Raw genomic sequence first — 20,910 nt, 5'->3', positions numbered from 1 at the left:
AATCATTTTCCTCTAATGAGCCCTACTTGGTTCACTTCTTTGAGTTTCATCTTAACCATCTAATATTAATTTTGTAGTACATCTGTTTCTTATGTTCACTTTTATAATCACCCAAAAAAGATTAGTTTCTAAATAGAAATGTGTTACCTTAATTGCTACATTTTTTGGGCATGTCCCCTTATGTTCATAACTGCATTTTGTTTTATTGCAGCTTTGTGTAATGAGCTATTAGACATTAAAGGATTTAAATTGAGTATGTGCCTGATACATTTATGTGCTATAAATATACTCCAGAGACCACTGACAACCATCTTAGAGACAGGCAAACGGTACACACATTCAGACTCTTTTTTTAATGAACCTTATAGAGTGAAGGACACCAGTGATTAATCTATACAAATAAAATAATTCCCAGGGCTCTCCTCAGGGGGCCACTGCAGCTTGCATGGCCCATCGCCCCTACCAGCGCTGCCAGTGACATTACTAACACAACTACTACCCATCACACATATAAAAGTATCAGACTATTCCAGGGCCATCAAGCTATAAGAGTGGCTTGTACGGAAGGGATCAGTAATGTCTAATGTAGATTAAATTAATAAACAACTGTTGCTCCTCTCTAAATTAAACAGCACCACCACGTGGCAGACTCTCATAAGTGTATGCGTTTGCAAAAACAACAAGGTGTTGGATGGAATGCTTGAATTAATCTCAGCCACTGGTGATCACTCAGGCTGCATCCCAATCCAATTCATTTTTTGCCCACCATGTGCAAATCAGTCTTGACCCTGCTCCTCATGGGAACAGTCCAGCCTGAAGTGCCAGGCCAGGTCCTGGCTTAAGAGCCCTAACTAGGGTGAAACTGGTTGTAGGTTGCTTGTTTTCCAGTTCAGGGAAGACCTGGCCTGCTGTTTTGGCTGGACTGTTTTCATTAGGAACAAGGTCAAGACTGATTTGCATATGGCTAGGTCCAAACTGAGGTGGCATGGTGGGGAAAAAAACAGTGGGTTGGGATGCGGCCCGAGTAATTGCCAGTGGCTGAAATTAATTCAAGCATTCCTTTCATCACCTTGTTGTTTTAATAAGTGTTGACAATTAAGTGCTGATGTCGAGCCCTGGAAACCACTGGCTCAAATTCCACACTTAAGGACACACCGGTGATCTTCTTACAATGTATATTATCAAACAACAAAAAGTGACATGGTGTACATGACAGCCCCTAATGAATCTTCTCTATGTTGCAGGTTGAAATGGTAAAAAGGTCATACCAGGATACAAGTTGTGGTTTTAAGAACACACAGGAGATCATCAATCAACAAACACTGGATGCCGGGAATGAAATGCATGGTTAAACTCTGTGAAACAGGTATGAAACCATTAACAAAACCCTAACACAAAAATTGTAAAATTGTGATACAAACAGTTTATATCTAAACCACATCAGGTTTTTAAGCAGATCTGTCTACATATATACACATTTTAGGATATCATGTAATTACGCTATATAACATATTGATTAATGGTGATTTTCATGGCTCTATGGAACGTGTATGTAGTTCCCAAATATGTATCATATACATTTAAGTGACATGGATCATAGTAAGTGAAAAAACTGAGGGCCTGATTTATGAAAAGTTATCACCGCCTTTGCGTCATTTTTTGACACAAAAGCGGCACAAACACACAAAATATAATTATGTTTTGTAAGTTTACGCAACTTTTCGGCAAAAAATGATGCAAAGGCAGCGCTAACTTTTCATAAATAAGGCCTTTAGTCTGGTGACTGTCAAAGTGGCAATTGATTGTAGGATTTGGAATACATATGATATGCTACTTTTTCTGAAAGTTTCACATGTTCCTCTTCAAGTTTAGAAGAAATACAGGCCCCCTATATGTATTGTTGTTAACAGTTAGACCCAGGGAGCTGTTGAAGTGCTTGCAGCAAACTCACATATATGCCTCAATGACATACTGGTAATTGCATTACTCCAATTTCTTCCATATCTTTAATTCATCACATAGTGAGGCAGCCATCCCACTCACACACACCAATCCACGGAAACTGGTTAGTATATACCGCCCCTCCCTTCAACACAGACTGTTTGTACCAAGCTACAAACTTACATTTTTAAAAAGAAAATATGCCCCCCCGGGGGGATGACCTGTTTTAAGAGGGGGACGGCCCCACCAAGTGAAATCCCTGATGTCTGGTGGGGTTTCCCGGCTGTGGATCACAGTACAGGTGCGATCCACAGCCAGGAAACCATTTCAGGAAGGCCTCCTTTGAAAGAGGAGAATCTCCCCTTTTAATTGAGACCTTCCTGAATGGTGGGGAGGCCTGTTTGGGCCATTTTTCCCCACCGGAGCAGAAAGCAGCCTTACCTGCTGCTTCCTGCTCCTGCTGGAAAACAAAGTGTGATGTCAGTGCGCCTCGCGCCACGCAGATGTCACAGAGGGTCGGGTAGGGGGTGTATGGGGAGACACAGAAGCTCTTCCGCATCTCCCGATGGGGTTTTAAATAAAAAAAAATCCTCTGGTGCGATGCACTGGAGGATTTTTCAAACCCATCCCTGATGTCGGCCACTGGTCGTGACCCGTACCAGGGAGGGCATGTGGGCATCAGCCAGTGGCTGACGCCCACACCTATAGGGTTAAAGTCATTACATATGGGGGTTTAACCTAAGTAAACAATACAGCAACTGTAAGTTCATGCTTGGACCTTTTAGTCAACATTATGGGGCACATTAAAACATTGGCGGTAAGTGCCACCTACTGCCGCAGCGACGGCCGCCAAATGACCGTCGCTGCGGCTACCAGCCATCCGCTAAAATATGACCACAGCTGGATTTCCACCACAAGAAGGGCGGAAATCTGGCTGTGGCCATACTGGCAGATGGTGTTAAGGTGGCACTGCTACCACCAGCAGCGCCATGCCAGTAGACCACCGCCAGCCGTATTATGACAAATAATATGGCCTGGCAGTGTTCTGCTGGCGGTCGCTGCTGGCAGTAGCAGCGCCCCGACCCCTGTTGGGAGACCCTCTGTATGCAGGTAAGTTGGGTTTCCAACAGGGGAGAGGTGTTGTATGTGTGTGGGGGGGTGTGTGCATGAATGTGTGTGTGTATGCGAATGAGTGTGTAGTGTTGGTTTGGTGTGTGTGTGTATATGTGAGAATGCGTGTATGAATGGAAATGTGAATGCATGTCTGCATGTCAGTGTGAAAGTGGTACGGGTGTGTGCGAGAATAAATGGATGCATGCCTGTATGAATGCGTGTATACCTGTGTGAGTGAGTGTGTGTGTATGCGTGGTGCGTGTCTGCGAGTGTGCTTGTATGGAGGGTGGGGGATTGGAAGGGGGGAGCCTCGATGGAAGGGGGTGGGGGGCATCTGGGGAGTGTTAAAGGGTGGGCCTCCTACCAGTGACAGGGAAAGGATTCCCTGTCACTGGTAGGGCCTACAGCCATGGTTTTCATGGCATTACGAACGCCACAAAAACTATGGCGGTAGACAGGGTCAAAATGCCACTGGAGGTACATTAGTGGCCATCGGGCTGGAGATTGTTATCTCCAGCCCGGCGGCTGCTACCGCCATGGCAGTCGGTGTGAAGCCAGCCCGCCAATGTCATAATGTGGTGGTCTGTACCGCCAGCCTGTTGGCGGTACTACTGCCACATTATCACCGACCGCCGGGATCATAATGACCCCCAAAGTCTTTTCTCATGTTCACTCCCTAAAAGTACGAATCTTGAAACAAAAAACTTCCATTACATCCACTTATTACACTATCCTATAATGCCTGACAAAGGTGGAAGGAGTGGCCCATATAGCTGGTCTGCATATCTCCACCAATGATGTTACTGGAGCCTCTTTAGAGAAGCTGACATCCCCCTGGTCGACCTCCCTTGAACCCCTAAGGAAGAAACAAGACCTGATTCTTTGTATAGTAAAGATATCATGGCTTTTACCCATCTGCTAGGTGTTTGGACTATAGGTTATACTCTAATATTTGCTGATACAAAATGTACATATAAAGGGAATGACAAACTCTGAAATCTACAAATCCATCCATTTAAATGAGTACTGTCTTTCTAACATCCAAAATGTGAAGGCTCTTTTCTGCTGGGTTTCCTCGAGCTGGATAAAACACTAGAAGGACCACCTCCTGCTCCTTAAGGAAAGCAAATTTTACTTTAAAAGAAAGGAAGAACCTGGATGCAAAATGTTTTTGTCCTAAAAAACCATAACAATGAAAATACTACTGACATTCTCTGTACAGTCATTACAGATAGATCGTGTGACAGTCATTATATGATGAGTCATTTCTGGTCTGCTCTAGCCCAAAGGATTATTAAAGTTTTCAAAGACCTTATTGGAAGTGGGGGATGTGCTGGCACATTCTGGCAGTCTATGCCCATGGTAGAAGAGATCACGGCCAGTGTCATTCTTTTTTTTTTAGAACGTTTTATATAGCGCAAACATGATCTTTTTGGCTATAAGAGCACTTTACAAATGGTCAGTAAGAACGGAACATGTAGAGCAAAATACAACATAAATTGAGAGCCGTACAGGGGATAGTAGCTCCAAGTTGAAGTAAGAAACCTCCACAAGGACCATACCTACAAACCAGCAAACAGGGTCAAAACAGGCAAGTAATAGACATGGGTGTACACACTGTTCTGATCAGGGCCAGGAAAGTAGAGTTAATGAGATTGAGATCATAAATGTGTGCATCAGTAGCACTTTAACTTCCTTTTTGAATTATGCAATTGAGGGGTTCAGTTTGATTTCAAGAGGCAGTGAATTTCAAATTCTCAGTGCAATACCAGAGAAGGCTTTGTTGTATGTTTCTTTTTTATGACATTTATGTGGTTTCAGAAATAAGATGCTAGTGCTTCTAGAGGATCTGCTGCCACCAGATAACTTTTTGTGCCAAGTACCTTGGGGTGTTGAAGTGTAGGGCTCTTGGAAAAATGTAAGTAATATTTAGCTGTATCTTTGCCTCATATGGGAGTCAGTTTAGGGATTTCATGTCAGGAGTGATGTGCTTGTTTCTTTTTGATCCTTTGATGAGCCTTGCAGTGGAGTTAAGAGAAGCCCTTAGTGGAGCTAACTTAGATCTAGGTAGGCCGCAGAGGCTTACACTCCCATAGTCCAACCTGGTATTCACTAGGTCTTGAACAACTAATTCAAAATCGCACGAGGAAGGGTTTTGTTTTCCTAGAGATGTTCATTTGGAAGTTTGCTCCTTTAGTGGCAGTACTGATGTACTCCTGCATGCTCAAGGTCTTGTCATTAATTATTCCAATTGATCTTGTTGAATCAATAATATGTGGTAAGCAGTTAAGAGCTGTTAGTTGCTTCATCCATCCCTCGTAATCAGGTGTCTTAGTGGAGCGAGTAAGAGTAAATCCGTTTTGAGAGCATTTAGTTTGATGTAATTGCAGGTAAGCCAGTTTTGTTTTTTTGTAGAGTTACGTTGAGAGACTTAATAGCTTCAGGAGAAGATTTTTAAGTACAATTAGGTGTAATCAGCGTACATGTGATATTGGATGTTGGATAATTTCAGAATTTCAGAGAAAGGCTCCATGAACAGGTTAAAGAAAGTGGGTGAGAGCGTGGATCCCTGTGACCGATGTGGAATTGAACAAGGACTGGTTAAGCTTGATTTTTTGTATTCTCTTGTGGCGAAATTAGGTGAACCAGTTTAGGATGTACCCTGATAGTCCCATCCTGTGTTCCAATAAGCCTAGGAGACTGGCATGTTTAACCGTATTGAAAGCTGTTGATGAGTCGAGGAAGATTAGAAGGCAAGATTAGTTGTGATCCATAATTTTTAGGGCATCGTCCACTATGAGGGTGGGAGCCGATTCAGTGCTGTGCCAATGGCGGAAGCCGGTTTGGAATTGGTCTAGTACTTGAAATTGTTCTATCTGGTGGCATAGTTGGACGTGGCCACATTTTTCAAGTAGCTTTGCCAGAGTCGGAATGTTGGAGATTGGGCCTGAGTTGTTTAGCCCAAGCAATCTGCCATTTTTTTTTTTTTTTAATGGAGATTACCTTTCAAGCTTTTAGGCAGTCAGGAATAATGCCATGAAGTAGTGAGTCATTTACTGTCTTGGTCCAAAGTGGGAGGATAGGCGTTTTGATCTCGCTGAAGAAGTTTGAATGCAGAGGGCTGCTAAAGTTGTTTGAGGGATTCTGTGCTGACAGAATTTTGAGACTGTCCCTTTTGTCAAAGGTTTTGAATGTGCTCCATGAAGCATTGTTTTTGGGGGTGTGCTCAGGGAGACATGGGGTCTTAGCAATCCAGGAAGGAGGAAGGCTGATAAGAGGTATGCCCGGTAGGTGTTTCATTGCTGTCTGCGAGTCATTTTCAATCATTTTCGCCTTTTCTAGGAAGAAGGAGGCAAATTCCTCACAGTTTGGCTGCACACTACAGCCAATTAGGGAACAGTGGGGTTGGTTATTTGATTGTAGTTTGAAAAGCTCAATAATTGTTTAGGTTGATTTCTAGCGTGATATAGTTGGTTTCTTAAGAAATTCACTTTCAAACTTTCAGACATTTGTTATAGATGTTCCTCATGGATCTTAAGTGCTTAGGATGTTTGAGGGATGGTGAGAGTCGCCACAGTCGTTCAGCCAGTCTCTGCATTTATGCCACCACAGTACCATGATTTGGAATGTTTGGTGGACATTCTTTTTAGCTGTAAGGGCCCAATTGAGCCTAGAATGTTCATTATGGAATTGTTGTAGTGATCTGTAAGGACATGGACATCTCGCAGACAAGTCAGAAGGATCTGGCTCCCTTCTAATATCCTGGAAGGAAGAGTAGATGTAAGTGATTTTCCTAGAAATAATTTCTCAAGATCATTACAGTGAGATACCTTAGGGCCTCGAAGTGAGCTATCTGGTTTAGACTTAGTCAAAGGTTTGACAATGTGAAAGATTTATTGAGGAGAATTGGAGGCTCTTTTGATTTTAGATGCATAGTGGGAAGCATGAGTAGATCTAATTTCTTATGATAATTTCTGATTGCAAAACGATATTCCTTCTCACACCTCTCGTCGTCATGCGACTTCCTACATTTCCTTTCCAGCCTTTTGAGTGTCTTTTCTTAGGGGCAATAAATGAGGGGTGAGCCTTGGAGAAGGTTACCATTCTGTGTCAGTTTTTGGGTTTTGACTGTGATAATCTGGTCTAAAGAACTTTTGATCCATTTGACAATGTTGTCATTGTCTGAGGCGGGATGGCTTCCCAGTTCAGGCTTGGCGGTTTTGGAAATAATCTCCCAATCATTAATATTAAGTTTAGACCAGCTGCAATCTGTCTGAGTAACTGGTAAAGGGGGAGAAATAGGCACTGGAACACGTAATGCAAAGGGATCAAGTAATGATAGAGCCATAACACTGGCAGGGGTTCATCAACATCAGGATTTTGGTTGTTACTGAAAACTGGGTCAGTAAGATATCCTTGCTCATCGGTTGACCAGATTACTCTTTGCATCAGCTATAGGGATCCAAGGTCCTGTAATAAGCCTGTAGGCAGGAAGCTATTAGCAGTATTAAGGGGACGCTAAAATCACCCAATAGGGTGAAGTTAGCCTTACTAATAGCTGGACTGGCAATGTTGTCAGGGAGAGCCTGAGTAAAGTGAAAACATGGATCAGGGGGCCTATAAAATACAAAGTCCGAAAAGGTGAAAGTCGGGGTAAGAAAAAAAGGAAAATAGAGGTTCTTACAGTTGGGAATAAGAAGCCGGTCATAGAAACATTTAGGAGACACTTTAAGAACTATAGCTTACCCTCCGTTGCTTTGTTACTGCGGTCCCTTCAGCATATGCTCTGCTCCACTAGCACCATAAATTATGGAGATAGTGCTGCAATGTGCCACAATAGCGTCATAAACTATGACGCTATTGTGGAAACGATGCCATATTTCAGTGTGGCGCAACCATGGTGTCGTTAGGTGGGGAAGGGCGACGCAAGAAAAGTGGAGCATCAAGACAAATTATCCACTTTCTTGTAAATCTGGGCCTTAGTTCCCATAATATTCAAATTCCTGTACATTTTTCTACAAAGCCATATACGCATCAACAAACCTAACTAGCTGAAAAGCTCTGTCCTTCCTCTTTTTGCCCTTCACTTTGCAGCGCCTGCCTCTGCCCCCTGAAAACGTAGCTCTCTGTATTAAAGTTCTGAGAACACCTTAATACTTATCTCTTTTCCATTCTTCTCGGATTTCCTGGATCTCATCTCGACAAATGTTCTCATCTCTGCCCCAACCTTGCAAATCAATTGTCACAATTCCTCCGTAATCTTTGCCTCCCTGTGACAAATTGTTCTTTATTGCAAATCGATGTTTTTATTTTCTTAGTATGCATTTCATTGTTGTGTAGGTTACCTTTTTGGGATTGTAAACACCATCTCGTAAACTCAGTGGATTGAGAAACTCTTTACTGCGACCAGGGTCCACTTTTTCAACATATAAAAAACGAATCAAATTAAAATACAAAATAAATCTTGATAAAATCCCCAAGCCATAATTCTTACCTGGTTTCAAAATGGCAACCAATTTAAGTGAAATATTAATATGCTGATGTTTCAAAACGCTATGGCATTATTAATGCTACTATTTAATTTGTATTTATTGCTTCTCGTTAATTATTGTTTTGTTACCAAAATATGAATTGATCTGTACTCTTCATGTTGAATCTGACAAAGATTGTTTAATGCAATCGAGATTAGAGATTAAAATAAAATGGAATTGTAGCAGTGGCCAGTAATTTATTTTAGATTTTCTCTTAAATTAAGGAATACGAGAAGTAGCCGAAACAATAATTCATTCAGCCTTCATCAGCTGCCGGCAAAATATGGTGATATGTAATATTCAAAATGATGGATGATTTATGATGATTGAGTGTGTAATGTATGATTGTACTTATGTCACCTCAACGCAAGTATAGGTTACAGAAACTTACCCCCGATAAACACCTTAAAATACTTTGATAAAAAACAGCCTTGTGTGCCATAACTTGGTTAGTGTCTGAAGCAAAAAGATCGGCTCATATCTCCAGTCCTAATTTCTCTCTTATGTCTTCCTATAGAATGCAAAGTGCATAGAAGTCTAACTTTAAGTGTGCCAAGCTACCTATGCATTGAATTGATTATCTGTTGATGTCCCCACTCACTCCAAAATGCTTCAGTCATCAGCTTGGAAACACCACTTTTGAGAAAACCAAGGGCCATATTTATACTCTGTTTGCGCCGGATTTGCGTCGTTTTTTTTTACACAAATCCGACGCAAAACGAACTCCATATTTATACTCTGGCGTTAGACGCGTCTAGCGTCAAAGTTCGTGGAGTTTGCGTCATTTTTTAGCGTGGACACCTTCCTTGCGTTAATGATATGCAAGGTAGGCGTTCCCTACTAAAAAATTACTCTGAGGCATGTGCGTCGTATTTATACTCCCGGGCAAAAATGACGCCGGGCAGGGCAGGCGTTAAGGAACCTGTGGGCTCGGAAGGAGCCCAGAGGTGCCCTCCCATGCCCCCAGGGACACCCCCTGCCACCCTTGCCCATCCCAGGAGGATGCCCAAGGATGGAGGGACCCATCCCAGGGAAGTTAAGGTAAGTTCAGGTAAGTATTTTTTATTTTTCTTGTGGCATAGGGGGGCCTGATTTGTGCCCCCCTACATGCCACTATGCCCAATGACCATGCCCAGGGGAAATAAGTCCCCTGGGCATGGCCATTGGGCAAGGGTCCATGACTCCTGTCTTTGCTAAGACAGGAGTCATTTCAATGGGGGTTGGGAGTTAAAAAAAAGGCGTAATTCGGGTTGAGGGGAAAATTTTGCCTCAGCCTGACTTGCCCCATTTTTTGACGCCCAAGCTCCATATTCCCCTACGCCGGCGCTGCCTGGTGTAAGTCATTTTTTTTTACGCACACCAGGCAGCTCCGCCGGCTAACGCCGGCTAACGTCATTGAATAAATACGGCGCCCGCATGGCGCTTCAGAATGGCGTTAACCGGCGTTAAATTTTTTGACGCACAACTGCGTTGGCGCAGTTGTGCGTCGAAAAGTATAAATATGGCCCCAAGAACTTTAATAGGATTTCTAGGGCAGCGCAACTGAAATATGGAAATCTATCACTCATGCTGTACTGGGACAATTCTATTGTGTTACTTTATAAAAAAGAGCATTAATGGCTACTGTTCCAGCAACATTTTCTCCAGTGATAAGGCTCAAGACAGTTTCCAGTAACAAGAAGCTGGATCTGAAGTAAAGACAAATTGTAAATTGTCATTGGTAAATAACACATGATCGCAAATGTGTGACTCACGGTTCTGTATCATTCTTCTAGCTTAACTGCACTATTATATATTCTGTCCATCTTTAAGTACTCCCTGGTTTTACCTTTTCCTATTTTACGTACCAGATTATCATTTTGATTGTTAATTGTAGTTATATAGGGCTTCCGATCCCTGAAGAGGCATTGACGTGCTTTTGGAAGGAACGCTACTATAGAACCCAAAGTTAGAGTTTTTAAGTTAGTAGTTAGTAGATTGGTAATGCGTTTTTTTTCCCCTTGCCTAGTCCTACATTTTTTCCACAATACATTTTATATATATATCTACGTGGATTCCATCTGACCTACTGCACCTAATTAAAGCACTCTGCTACCAAGTAGGTCTGGTGTCCACTATATAAAACAGCAAATAAATGTGTCAATCAATTAATAGGTAAATAAGTAAATATATAAAACTCTAGATAGGTAAAAGTGAATTACAGGGACTTTTTTCACTGAGTTCTGAGTGACATCAAATCGACATAGAGAGTGAAGCTCGAAATGTCTATGATGGCACACAGAACCCTGAGGAGAAAAACATGCCCAAAATTCACTTATACCCATTTATAATTTTATGTTAAATATGACTACCAAAATCATCTGCCCTTGCTTTCAACTGCTACTCAGTGGCAGAGGAATACTGGGGGAGCCATATATAACATTGTTTCAGTTATATATCTCTGTGCCAAACACCAAAACATAGAACAAAAAAGAACGTACCGGCCCCCCACCACCTTTCCTGCCTTCCTTTCCCCCTCCTGCAGATGTGCTTCCTGCTCTCAGTCAAAGCAGACAAGAAGATCTGAGTTGTCAGGCTCCCAGAGATGACTGCAAGGCCTTTGTGACATCAATACAGTGGGTAACAAATTTTGTTATCAATTGTTGCTATGTAATAGCAGTGGGTTATGACATTTAAAGATTTAAATAAACGATAGAGGAAAACTATGCGAGCCATAGATAACAGCTACATTAATAAATGTGTTTTTTTCTCACCTTTGGTGGGACTTTGTTTGATTTATAGGTGTTTTGTGAAATGCCAACAAGCGAGATGGAGTATAGAAGATGAAAGGGAATGACAGAAAAAAATTTGAATGTGTTAAGACATAAGTGATTTGTAACAAAGCACCATGCAAGGGTACTCAGTATGTCTACTTCAGGCTCATTGTAATTATTTATCTCTCAAACGGGAGCTGCAAATGTTTTTTTTTATTGAAAAAGGTTTAGGCTTTGCATTTTCTTTTAATGCATTCAGTGATGAAAAGATGTGCTACACGTAATAAAAAGGTAGAAATGTAGGCTTGCCAAGTATAGTAACCAATGTCAATTAAAATTAAGTTATTATGAACAGGGATAATTGTCACTAACCGAAAAGCTGGTTGGGAAGTTGTAACTAATGGCAAAAAAAGAAAGCATAGAGCCCACTGTCCTTTCCTAACAGACACGCTTTTGGGCCTGATTCATGAAAGCCATTTATCCATGACATCTATCCACACAAGGATAACCGTCAGACATAAGTGGCTCTACCACTATGTAATACTTTTCCGAATGGGCATACAATTGTGCAGTAATAAGCCTCACTCAATGGGTGATGAGTAAAATGAATAAGGCACGCCTTGTCTTGCGAGTTTGTGCATTCCAGAGTCACAGAATCCTATCTAATCCTCTCCTGCACTGGTATGGTTAGTGTTTTACTCCTGTAAAGGGCAGGAGTAACTCCTCTTCGAGGATGTGAAGGAGACCAGATCACCCAAAGCTCGAGGGAGATGTAAGGGAAAAGGCTTCTCCACAGATAAAATGTGATCCTCGTCGGAGATGAAAAAGAAAACAAATGTGCGTTTGTTCATCAGACTACCTATCCCCATCACATTATTTTGTACAACGCACGTCTGCACTTTTGCTATGACAGTTATCCACTATGCCAAAGTGGAAAAGGAAGAATGGACATTAGAGGAGGCATATGAGTTGATAGCGAAATAGTAGAAATAGTGACATGGGGCCTGAGCCCCAAAGAATGTTGGAGAAATTTAGATGTGTGCTTTGTAGATTTCCTCCTTGATGTCACAAAAAATTCAGACTTTCACTGGTTTCACATATGTCCTTACTAAAGAAAGATCTCCACACCTACCTCTTCAGCTTTAGCGCTGAAAATTCTCCACAAGGCGAAATATCGGCAGAAGTAAGTGAAGCAGAAAGCTGTTCCAGAACTTTTCTTTTCCTTTTTCAGCCAGCTGGAACCTTTCTTTCCATGTGTTGAAACCCTTCCTCTCACACTATCCTCTTTCTCACCTTGGAATCATACATACCTCTAACGTTTGCATGGTTAACTTTATGTGTTTCTAGAGTGGGCATAGCCATGTAATATGTAATATGGCGCACCATGGCAGTAGTTAGGGGACTAGCATCCACATTTTTGGTGCTAGTCCGGAGCTTTGCAGGATTAGCGTAAAACATGTTGACCCTAATCCTGCAAAGCTCATTGATGCCCATTGTAATCAATTGAGTGCCTCTTTTTAATGCGTGCTCTAAGCAGGCATTAAAAGTGCCAAATAAATGATGCATCTGTTAGATTTCTTTGTGTCATTTTCTCGGCCCCCCTAATGGTGGACCATCCCCTTAGCATAACCACTTTGTAAATATGGCGCTGTGATTTTGGCCTCCTTGGGCCACATTAACATTAAATAAAATGATGCTAATGTGGTGCAAGGAGGTGCTAGAGGCTCTTATATATGCCAGTTAGACTTTATGGTTGTTCCAAGCAATTTGCATGGTCACCACCCCAGGTGCGGCTCGCTGCTTGGTGATGGGGCGGAGCGGCATGCGGTGGCGGGGAGCGGGCAAACAAAACAAACATTTCATTTTTTTTAAACGTACGTGTCCCACTGCCGCACCGCTTTCCTGGTCACTAGAGGCACAGGCTCCCAGACTGCCCTGTGGCCAATCCTATCGCTGCATAAAAGCAGTGTTATGAACACGGTGCTGGGTTGGAGAGAGCACAGTGCACAAGTATGTTTGGCCGGTCAGAGACAACTGGCCAAACATACATGCGCACTGAGGGGGGGTGCTGTGCACTCAGCCATTTTCCCTGTTATCATCCATGGCCCAGCCTTTTAATATTAAAACAATAATAAACCCAGTTTATTGTAGTTTTATTGTTAAAGTTTGCAGCTGCTGGTGCTCTCGGGAGGGCGATGCTCCTCCGCCATAGCAGAGGCACCTCCGCAGCACCACCCTAACACTTCCATAACACTCATGATTACAGTTAATGCTCCTACTTTAGTACGGATGAAAGCGACCATAGTAGGAGATTTTCCCCTAGTATACCAGTACTTTAAATGCAGAGGTAGCATCAGATACTGACCACGTGCATTTATTTAATTTGAAAGGGAGAATAACTGCATTTTTCATTGCAGAGTACTTGCACAACTCAGTAGCACACAGGCACTCAAGGACAGAAAGTATCTGCATTTCTATATTTCCATTTAAAAAAGTGAAATTCGCTATTAGAAAAAAATGCAATTCATTATTCTGCGAAAGAGGATTTGCAAGTTCTCACTATTAAATACTTTTTGTCAACCTAAAAGACACATGGGTGTGCAAAGAGCTTTGTAACTCCCAATATAAGTAGGTTGGTGGGAACAGGTGGAAATTCCATCAGGTTGAATGAAACTATGATCATCCCAGTGGTTGATAACATCGGTCCAAATGCGTTGGGTAACAGAAACAACTATTATTGGACCCCAAAGTCAATTTCTTTCAAGGCATGTTCTGCACTAAGTGCGACTAATAAAACAGCATAACTACAAAGTGTTGAAATGCAAGTTTACACAGTGCTAATGTGCTTTGTTTAAAAACGGTTTGGAGGTAAGGTCTGCAGACATTATACATAGAAAAGGACAGAAAGGAGGGATTGGCCTACCAGTGAGCCACAATTTAAGTGACTAGCCACATCGCAGTCAGGCAGCTGCTGATTATCCAGATGGCACATTCGTTGGACAACAGCCATCTTTGGAAACGTGCCCCACGTTCGAGTTGATAGCAGCTATTTGGAGCGCAGGGACTCTGAGAGGTTGTGCTACTGATCATTTCTTTGTTTGTTTACTGTTTTTATGACCGGTGTAGTAAGGCGCAAACCATCTTTATTGGTTTTCTAATTGTGGTAGCATAGAGAGATTTTAATTAAACCATTATAATTGCAGGAGATCTAAACAGAAATGGAACTAAAGAGGTGGCCACTGAAGCTTGAAGGCTGACTCATTTTAAAGGAGTGTTTAAACCTGTTTCTTTGGGCACCAGTTATCTCAGAACTCGATGCAAAGGTCTTTTCTCAATAAGTGACTGAGGAAATTTGACAGACCACCAAAGAGACGTTAGAGTCAAAATTTGAAGCAAAAAAGCATACACAAGCAACCTTCTTGACAAGCAGATACGCAAATGCCGTTGCAAATTGCATTTGCTCATTGATTGTGGAATAACAAGAAGATTAAATGGTGTGTGGTCCGAGAAATAATTTTAAATAATTAGCCTCCTCTGGACGTTTCTAACCTTGCTGTCTGATGTCAAGTTGGCTATCTATGCTACTTGTTATGCTAAAAATATTTAAAAGCTCTGATAAATGTGGCACATTCTCGTCACCGTTCGAGATGTAGAGGACTTTGCTCGGGATGTACCATTTGTGCCATTGCTCATAATGTACTTAAGCAACCAAAAAGTGATGGGTGGATTGCTGGAATTAATCTCAACCATTGGTAAGCACTGTAGGTTGGCATAGAATCTACTTGTTTTTGCCCACCATGTCACTGCGGACAGGAAAGAGCAATATGTTAATAGGTACAGTCCAACCAAACCAGATCCTTTCTGAACACATGCACACCAAACCCCTGTTTGCCTATGTGGGCCATTAAGTAGGGAGCAACTTGACTCCTATGGCACATGTATGGCTATGCATCAGAGGCGTTACGAATCTTGAGGCGGTCCCCCTGCAAAGTACATAGCGGCAGCCCTCCTTCAGAATGGTTCTTCGGTTCTGGCCTCCCCTCGCACCATAGGGACTAATGTTATGCCAGAGCTTTGCATATTGGTTGTCTTGAAGTTGGAATGTTCAAATTTACCATCAGCATGGTGTAGTTATTCTGGGCCGCAATCCAGTCCATTGTTTTGTAGTCACCACAGCAGTTTAGACAGGGATCAGCCACCTGCAAATCAGTCTTGGTCCTGCTCTAGTAGGAACAGTCCACACCAAACTGCAAGGCCAGGCTACCTCTGAGCATAATGCCACAGAGAAAAGTATTTTTAATCCCACCCCTGCACATGACTATGTTCCAATGCTGCTATCCCTTTTGTAATAAGGATTATTTCACCCATTGAGACTACCCTGCATTGAACTTGACTACATGTTTGATATGTTGGCCTCAATTGAAAGGATTCTAACCCCTTAATTAAAGCTATGTAGGTACATAAGGTTTAGCCTAAGTGTAATGTTTGGAAACATCCCTTAGCCTTCAAGTCAAAAGCACTACTATTATAATCTTGACAGAGTCCCCAAAATTAGGGCACAGAAACAATGTATATTGACATAACTTACCTATGTGTTACTATTTCTAGCCCACCCAGTGACCAGTTGAGAAGTAGGTGAAGGTCAGAGTCCTCATTTTTCCAATTGGCATGCACATTTAGTACATCCATTCCAAACTTTATGGCTGGTTAGACAGTAAAGGTATCTTCAAGATGTATTGTAACCAATTCTTTAAAATGAAGTTAGAGTGAACTTTGGCTACATCCAAAAGAGGATTAGTCACATCATGCCATAAGCTATTTGGTGTATTTTTGTGCCTTGGTGAAGGTACTTGAATTGCGAAGCATGAGGGACTGGGGAAGCCAGTCCGACAAGCTTCAATGTGATTAGCAACATTTGTGCATGCACCAAACATAAGAAGCATTTGTGGATGCCTACATTTAAATGCAGACCTATTAACTTGGCCAATGTATTTCTTGCATTCTGGATTTACAGTCCTGTTTGTCACTGTTGGAAATAGCCCTTTTTGCAGGGTCACCCTTAAACTTTTTGTCTTCCTCCTCCCCTTTTTTCTGACTTCATTTTTGCTGGCTTTAGGATTCTGTGTCCTTTACCACTGCTGACCAGTGTTAAAGTGCTGGTGCTCTGTACTTTAAAACATGGTGATATTGGCTTATCCAGAACTGGTATGTTTAATGTATGTGCAAGCCCCTAGTAAAGTGCACCATATGTGCCCAGGGCCTGTAAAATAAATGCTACTAGTGGGACTGCAGCACTGATTGTGCCAGCCACTAGAGTAGCCCTTTAAACATGTCTCAGGCCTGCCACTGAAGAGCCTGTGTTTGCGGTTTTCAACTGTCATTTCAACCTGGCAAGTGCACCTACTTGCAAGACCAAACCTTCCTTTTCAGTACCTATAAGCCACCTCTAAGTTAGGCCCTTGTTAGCCCCAAGGGCAGGGAGCAGTTTATTTAAAAACCTGGACATGCGCTTTTTAGTTTAAAATGTCCAGTTAGCGAAAATCTATCAAATAGATTTTTCACTACTGCAAGGCCTATCTGTAGCCTCCTCTGGAATATGGGGAATGAAGGTTAACTTTATGGTTACCTTGAAGCAGCCTTGAAGTGTAGCTTCCAATTGGAACAATATAGAATTTGGAGTTTGGTATCTCTGGACTCACAATTTAAAATCCCAACTGATGGCCATTTTGTGTTTTAAATTTTAAGTCTGAACATGCCACATTTAGAAATTTGACATTTTCTTACATTAACCATTCTGTGCTTCTTCCTGTTTCTAAATATGCGTCTGGGTGGGGTGGCAAATGAACTTGTGCATTCCCTCCAGACAGCCACACACAAAGGGTGATTGAGTGTGACTTGATGGGCCTTAATGGCTGTTAACTGGCTTGATGGGGGGGCAGAGCTTAGCACTGCCTCACACCTGAAAAAGCTTGTCCTCTCCACACATATTAGAGCGTATTAGCCCTGCATTGTCACTCCAGTCAGCTTGGAGCCAGGAGAGGCAGGGCATCTGTGCACTTCAAATGCATGCCGCTCTAGAAGCTTCTCCCACCTTCCAGAACCAGGACACTCAGCCAGAAAGAAGGACTACTGTGCTGCTGAAAGGACTGCTACTTTGCTGAACGTTAGTTTTGCTAGGCTGACCTGTACCTGCTGCTCTCTTGCCTGGGAGTGAGAAGGACTGGACTTGCATCTCTACAACCCCAAATCTAGAGTGACTCCAATGATCAACTAACTGGCTTCCTCTTTTCTGAAGTGTCAGGGACACAAAAGACCTCTAACCAAACTGCTCCTGCACCTGTTCACTGCCATCTTTTTGTCTACCCTGCCAAGTGGTACCACCCCAGTCCTGGACCCTTGGAAGTGGGCCTAGGGTGCTCTACCCTCTATAGTCCTCACCTTAACCATCAGAGAACCTTGCAAAGCTATACCATGCACAACGCACATCATGATTTAAGGTACTGTGTTTAGTGGGCCTAAGTGGGTCCCTGTATCCTGCCACACTCTATTGTGTTCAGAGGGAACTCTTGACTTTGTCCTAGTTTGGCGCAACCAGATAACCACAGTTGGTACTTTGCACTTTTATGCACTTATTTTAACTGAATCTTTAAAATTGCATTTCTCAGGATATTCTTATTGGATTTTTGTTGTTTTTGTCGTATTTTACTCAGATAAACATTCTCTATTTTTTCAATCTGTGGACTCTTTTTGTGGTGTTTTCACTGTGTTTCTGTGATTTAAGTGCTGCACACAAATACTTTACACATTGCCTCTTAAGTTAAATCTGATTGGTCTGTGCTAACCTACCAGAAGGTGAGCACAAGTTAATTTAGATTTGGGTGTCTGGCTTACCCTGACTAGGATTGTGGTCCCTACTTAGACAGGGTACCAACTAAAGACTTAGGGGCATATTTTAAACCCCTAGCGCCACCTAGCTCCACATTAGCATAATTTGGTTGATGCTAATGTGGCCCAACAAAGCCAAAATCCTAGCCCCATATTTACAAAGTGGCTCAATGCATGCAATGTGCCACTTTGTAACCCTTTGCACTATATTATGCCTGTGCCAGTCATTCGCCAGTTAAATGGGCCGAAAAAAATGGAATGAGGAAATCTAAAAGATTTCCCTGTGTCATTTTGTACGACACTTTTAACGCCTGCTCACAGCAGGCATTAAAAGGGGGCTTCCATTATTTATAATGGGACCCTAGGTACTCTGCAGGAATAGCGCCAATATTTTGGTACTACTCCTGCAGAGTACTTCAATAGCATCATGAAAAATGACGCTATTACCTCCTACCCTGCACCATGGTGCACTGTATTTTTAATATGGCGCACACATGGTGGGGGTAGGGGCTGCTAAGGGACGCAGGGAAAGTGATGCTGCACTAGGTGCAGTGCCACTTTTCATAAATCTGCCCCTTAATTTCTAATGCTCACATTATAAAATCTGGACTAAAAGCTCCAAAAAAACTACGTGAAAACCCTGAATGAGCTGCACATGCATGGACCTGAGAAACTTGACATTCCTGTATCATTTTGGCCAGGCAGGCTTTTAAAGCTGAAGCTGTATTCACATTAAAGTAAGACACAGAATATTGACAAGCTGTGTCAAATGATAAATATTCCTTAGTTTTAACATTAGAGACTCTGGATAGAGGCAGGTGCAAAAGGCTAAGGAAGTACCATAGTTCATTGATGTAGAACCATGGTACAACTGAAACCTATTTCTTATTTTGGCAAATATGACATATGTTCTATTGTACTAACCCTGGCTTGCCCTTTCAATTGGCTTTCCACCCTACACACATAATATTGTATACATTGATAATGTAAACTTCCACAGTTTATGGTCTAGTCACAAAGGGTAAGTTAGACTTGTGAGTAATTTACACATGTACATTTACTCATGCTCTTTTGAGTAATGTTACTACTTTTGGCTATGTGAAATCTGTTCAGAAGTGTAGAGTTTCATGTCTCAAACCCTTAAAAAGGAGGGTGGAGACTAAACTACATTTGTAGCTACTACTAAACAAATGTAGAAAGACTACCACCACACATGGCCACAAACCCTGATCGTTTAACATACTCCTATAGACAAATATTTCAAATAGCAATAAATATATGTGAATACAATTTAATGTTAAAAATATATACAAATAGTACATATTTTTAATTTCATTGTAAAATATTGTAATAAACTGCATTAAAAAATATTGTAACAATACACTTTATTAAACATAAGTGGATTTCTCTGAATTAATTCTTTACATAATTTATAATAATTATTGAGGCATAATAAAAATGTGATTTTTAATTTAGATGGAAATGTATTTATTAATTTAATCCTGAGAAAATAATTTAAATCAATGTATTCAACTTTAAACAAAGTAATTTTTAATTCACAATTTAGTTAAAAGTTCTGTCACCTTTTTCTTTAGTCCTACATTGACATGGGCTTCAGTGGAGAGGTTAACATAGGGAATCACTTAATTTACCTTAAAACTATCCTTGAAATGCTTTCGCTTTATGGTCAGCCCACTCAGTCCATGGCAACCCCTACAAAAAAGGCAACAGCCAATAGGCAAAGGGACTTGAACACTTTCTGTATTGTATGGAAATATGTATGTGTATGTCTGCTGTACTATAGTCAGCACATGCAGTTTCAAACAGTCAGCTACAGGTCAGCTTTCTGTAGGCAAGACCTAAAAATACAGGAATGGCACAGATGGTCATCAGAACATCCACACTGCTGTTGTCTCAGATGGAAAAGTGATAAGGAATACTATGGAAGCAAGAACATCTTCTCAAAGTAACATCTGTAAAAATTCTTCTGAAAGTGGATTATAAATATATCAAAATAAAACAGCTACAAAATGGAAACAGACCTGGTCGTTCATGGAAATGCTGATCCCTATTAGTCTGAAAGAAAAAAACAGAGAGACACAATTTTAGTGTTTTTTTTCTAATAAAGGAGGTTAAATTTAAATAAATATGTGACTCCAATTTGTCAGCAAAGGATTACCATAAGGAAAAACCTTCAGTCTGATAGTCAATGACAACAGAAAGCCTGCATTATGAAATATCATTTTTTATTCTTGCAATTGAAAAAGTATCTAGTATGTATTTACAAAATGTGTATTTGTATGTTCCAAATATATTGACACTTTGTCAGCATACCTCATTATCTGTTCTTAAATGCATCAAAAACTAAATGTAACAGTATTGCTGCTGGTTAGGAGATCTCTGTCTAATGGAGCTATCTTATTGAGGAGATATGGATTGCCCTGCTAGGAATAGATTTCTTAGTGACACAAGGGGAGCAGGCAAGGGACCTGCTAATTGACCTGGGAACACAATGAGAAGCCCTTGACCACATGGCTAAAGAAATGTAGCAGCCAAGCGAAAACCAACAGATAGTCAGAGGTGCCTTTTAGGAATTATGTTTGTCTAAGACAGCCCCCATATAGTTTAGTACTGTACAAGGAGACTCCTTGTAAGTTACCTTGCATCATTCATAATATCCTATTCTT

General features: G+C 41.5%; 1 protein-coding gene across 12 annotated transcripts in view; it reads left to right on the top strand.

Moving 5' to 3' along the window:
* Nucleotides 1-20,910, top strand: part of HTR1F (5-hydroxytryptamine receptor 1F) — a 2,610,837-nt gene that overhangs the window by 880,198 nt on the left and 1,709,729 nt on the right. For all 12 annotated transcript variants that reach the window (XM_069205051.1, XM_069205044.1, XM_069205047.1 and 9 more), the window contains exon 3: nt 1,245-1,366. The gene's annotated coding sequence lies outside the window, so the exon portion shown is untranslated. The remainder of the gene's footprint in view (nt 1-1,244; nt 1,367-20,910) is intronic.

The sequence above is a fragment of the Pleurodeles waltl genome, chromosome 8, assembly GCF_031143425.1.
Source record: "Pleurodeles waltl isolate 20211129_DDA chromosome 8, aPleWal1.hap1.20221129, whole genome shotgun sequence".
Lineage (NCBI taxonomy): Eukaryota > Metazoa > Chordata > Amphibia > Caudata > Salamandridae > Pleurodeles > Pleurodeles waltl.
Note: the sequence above shows the minus strand (reverse complement) of the source record. Positions and strands in the feature narration are given on the sequence as shown.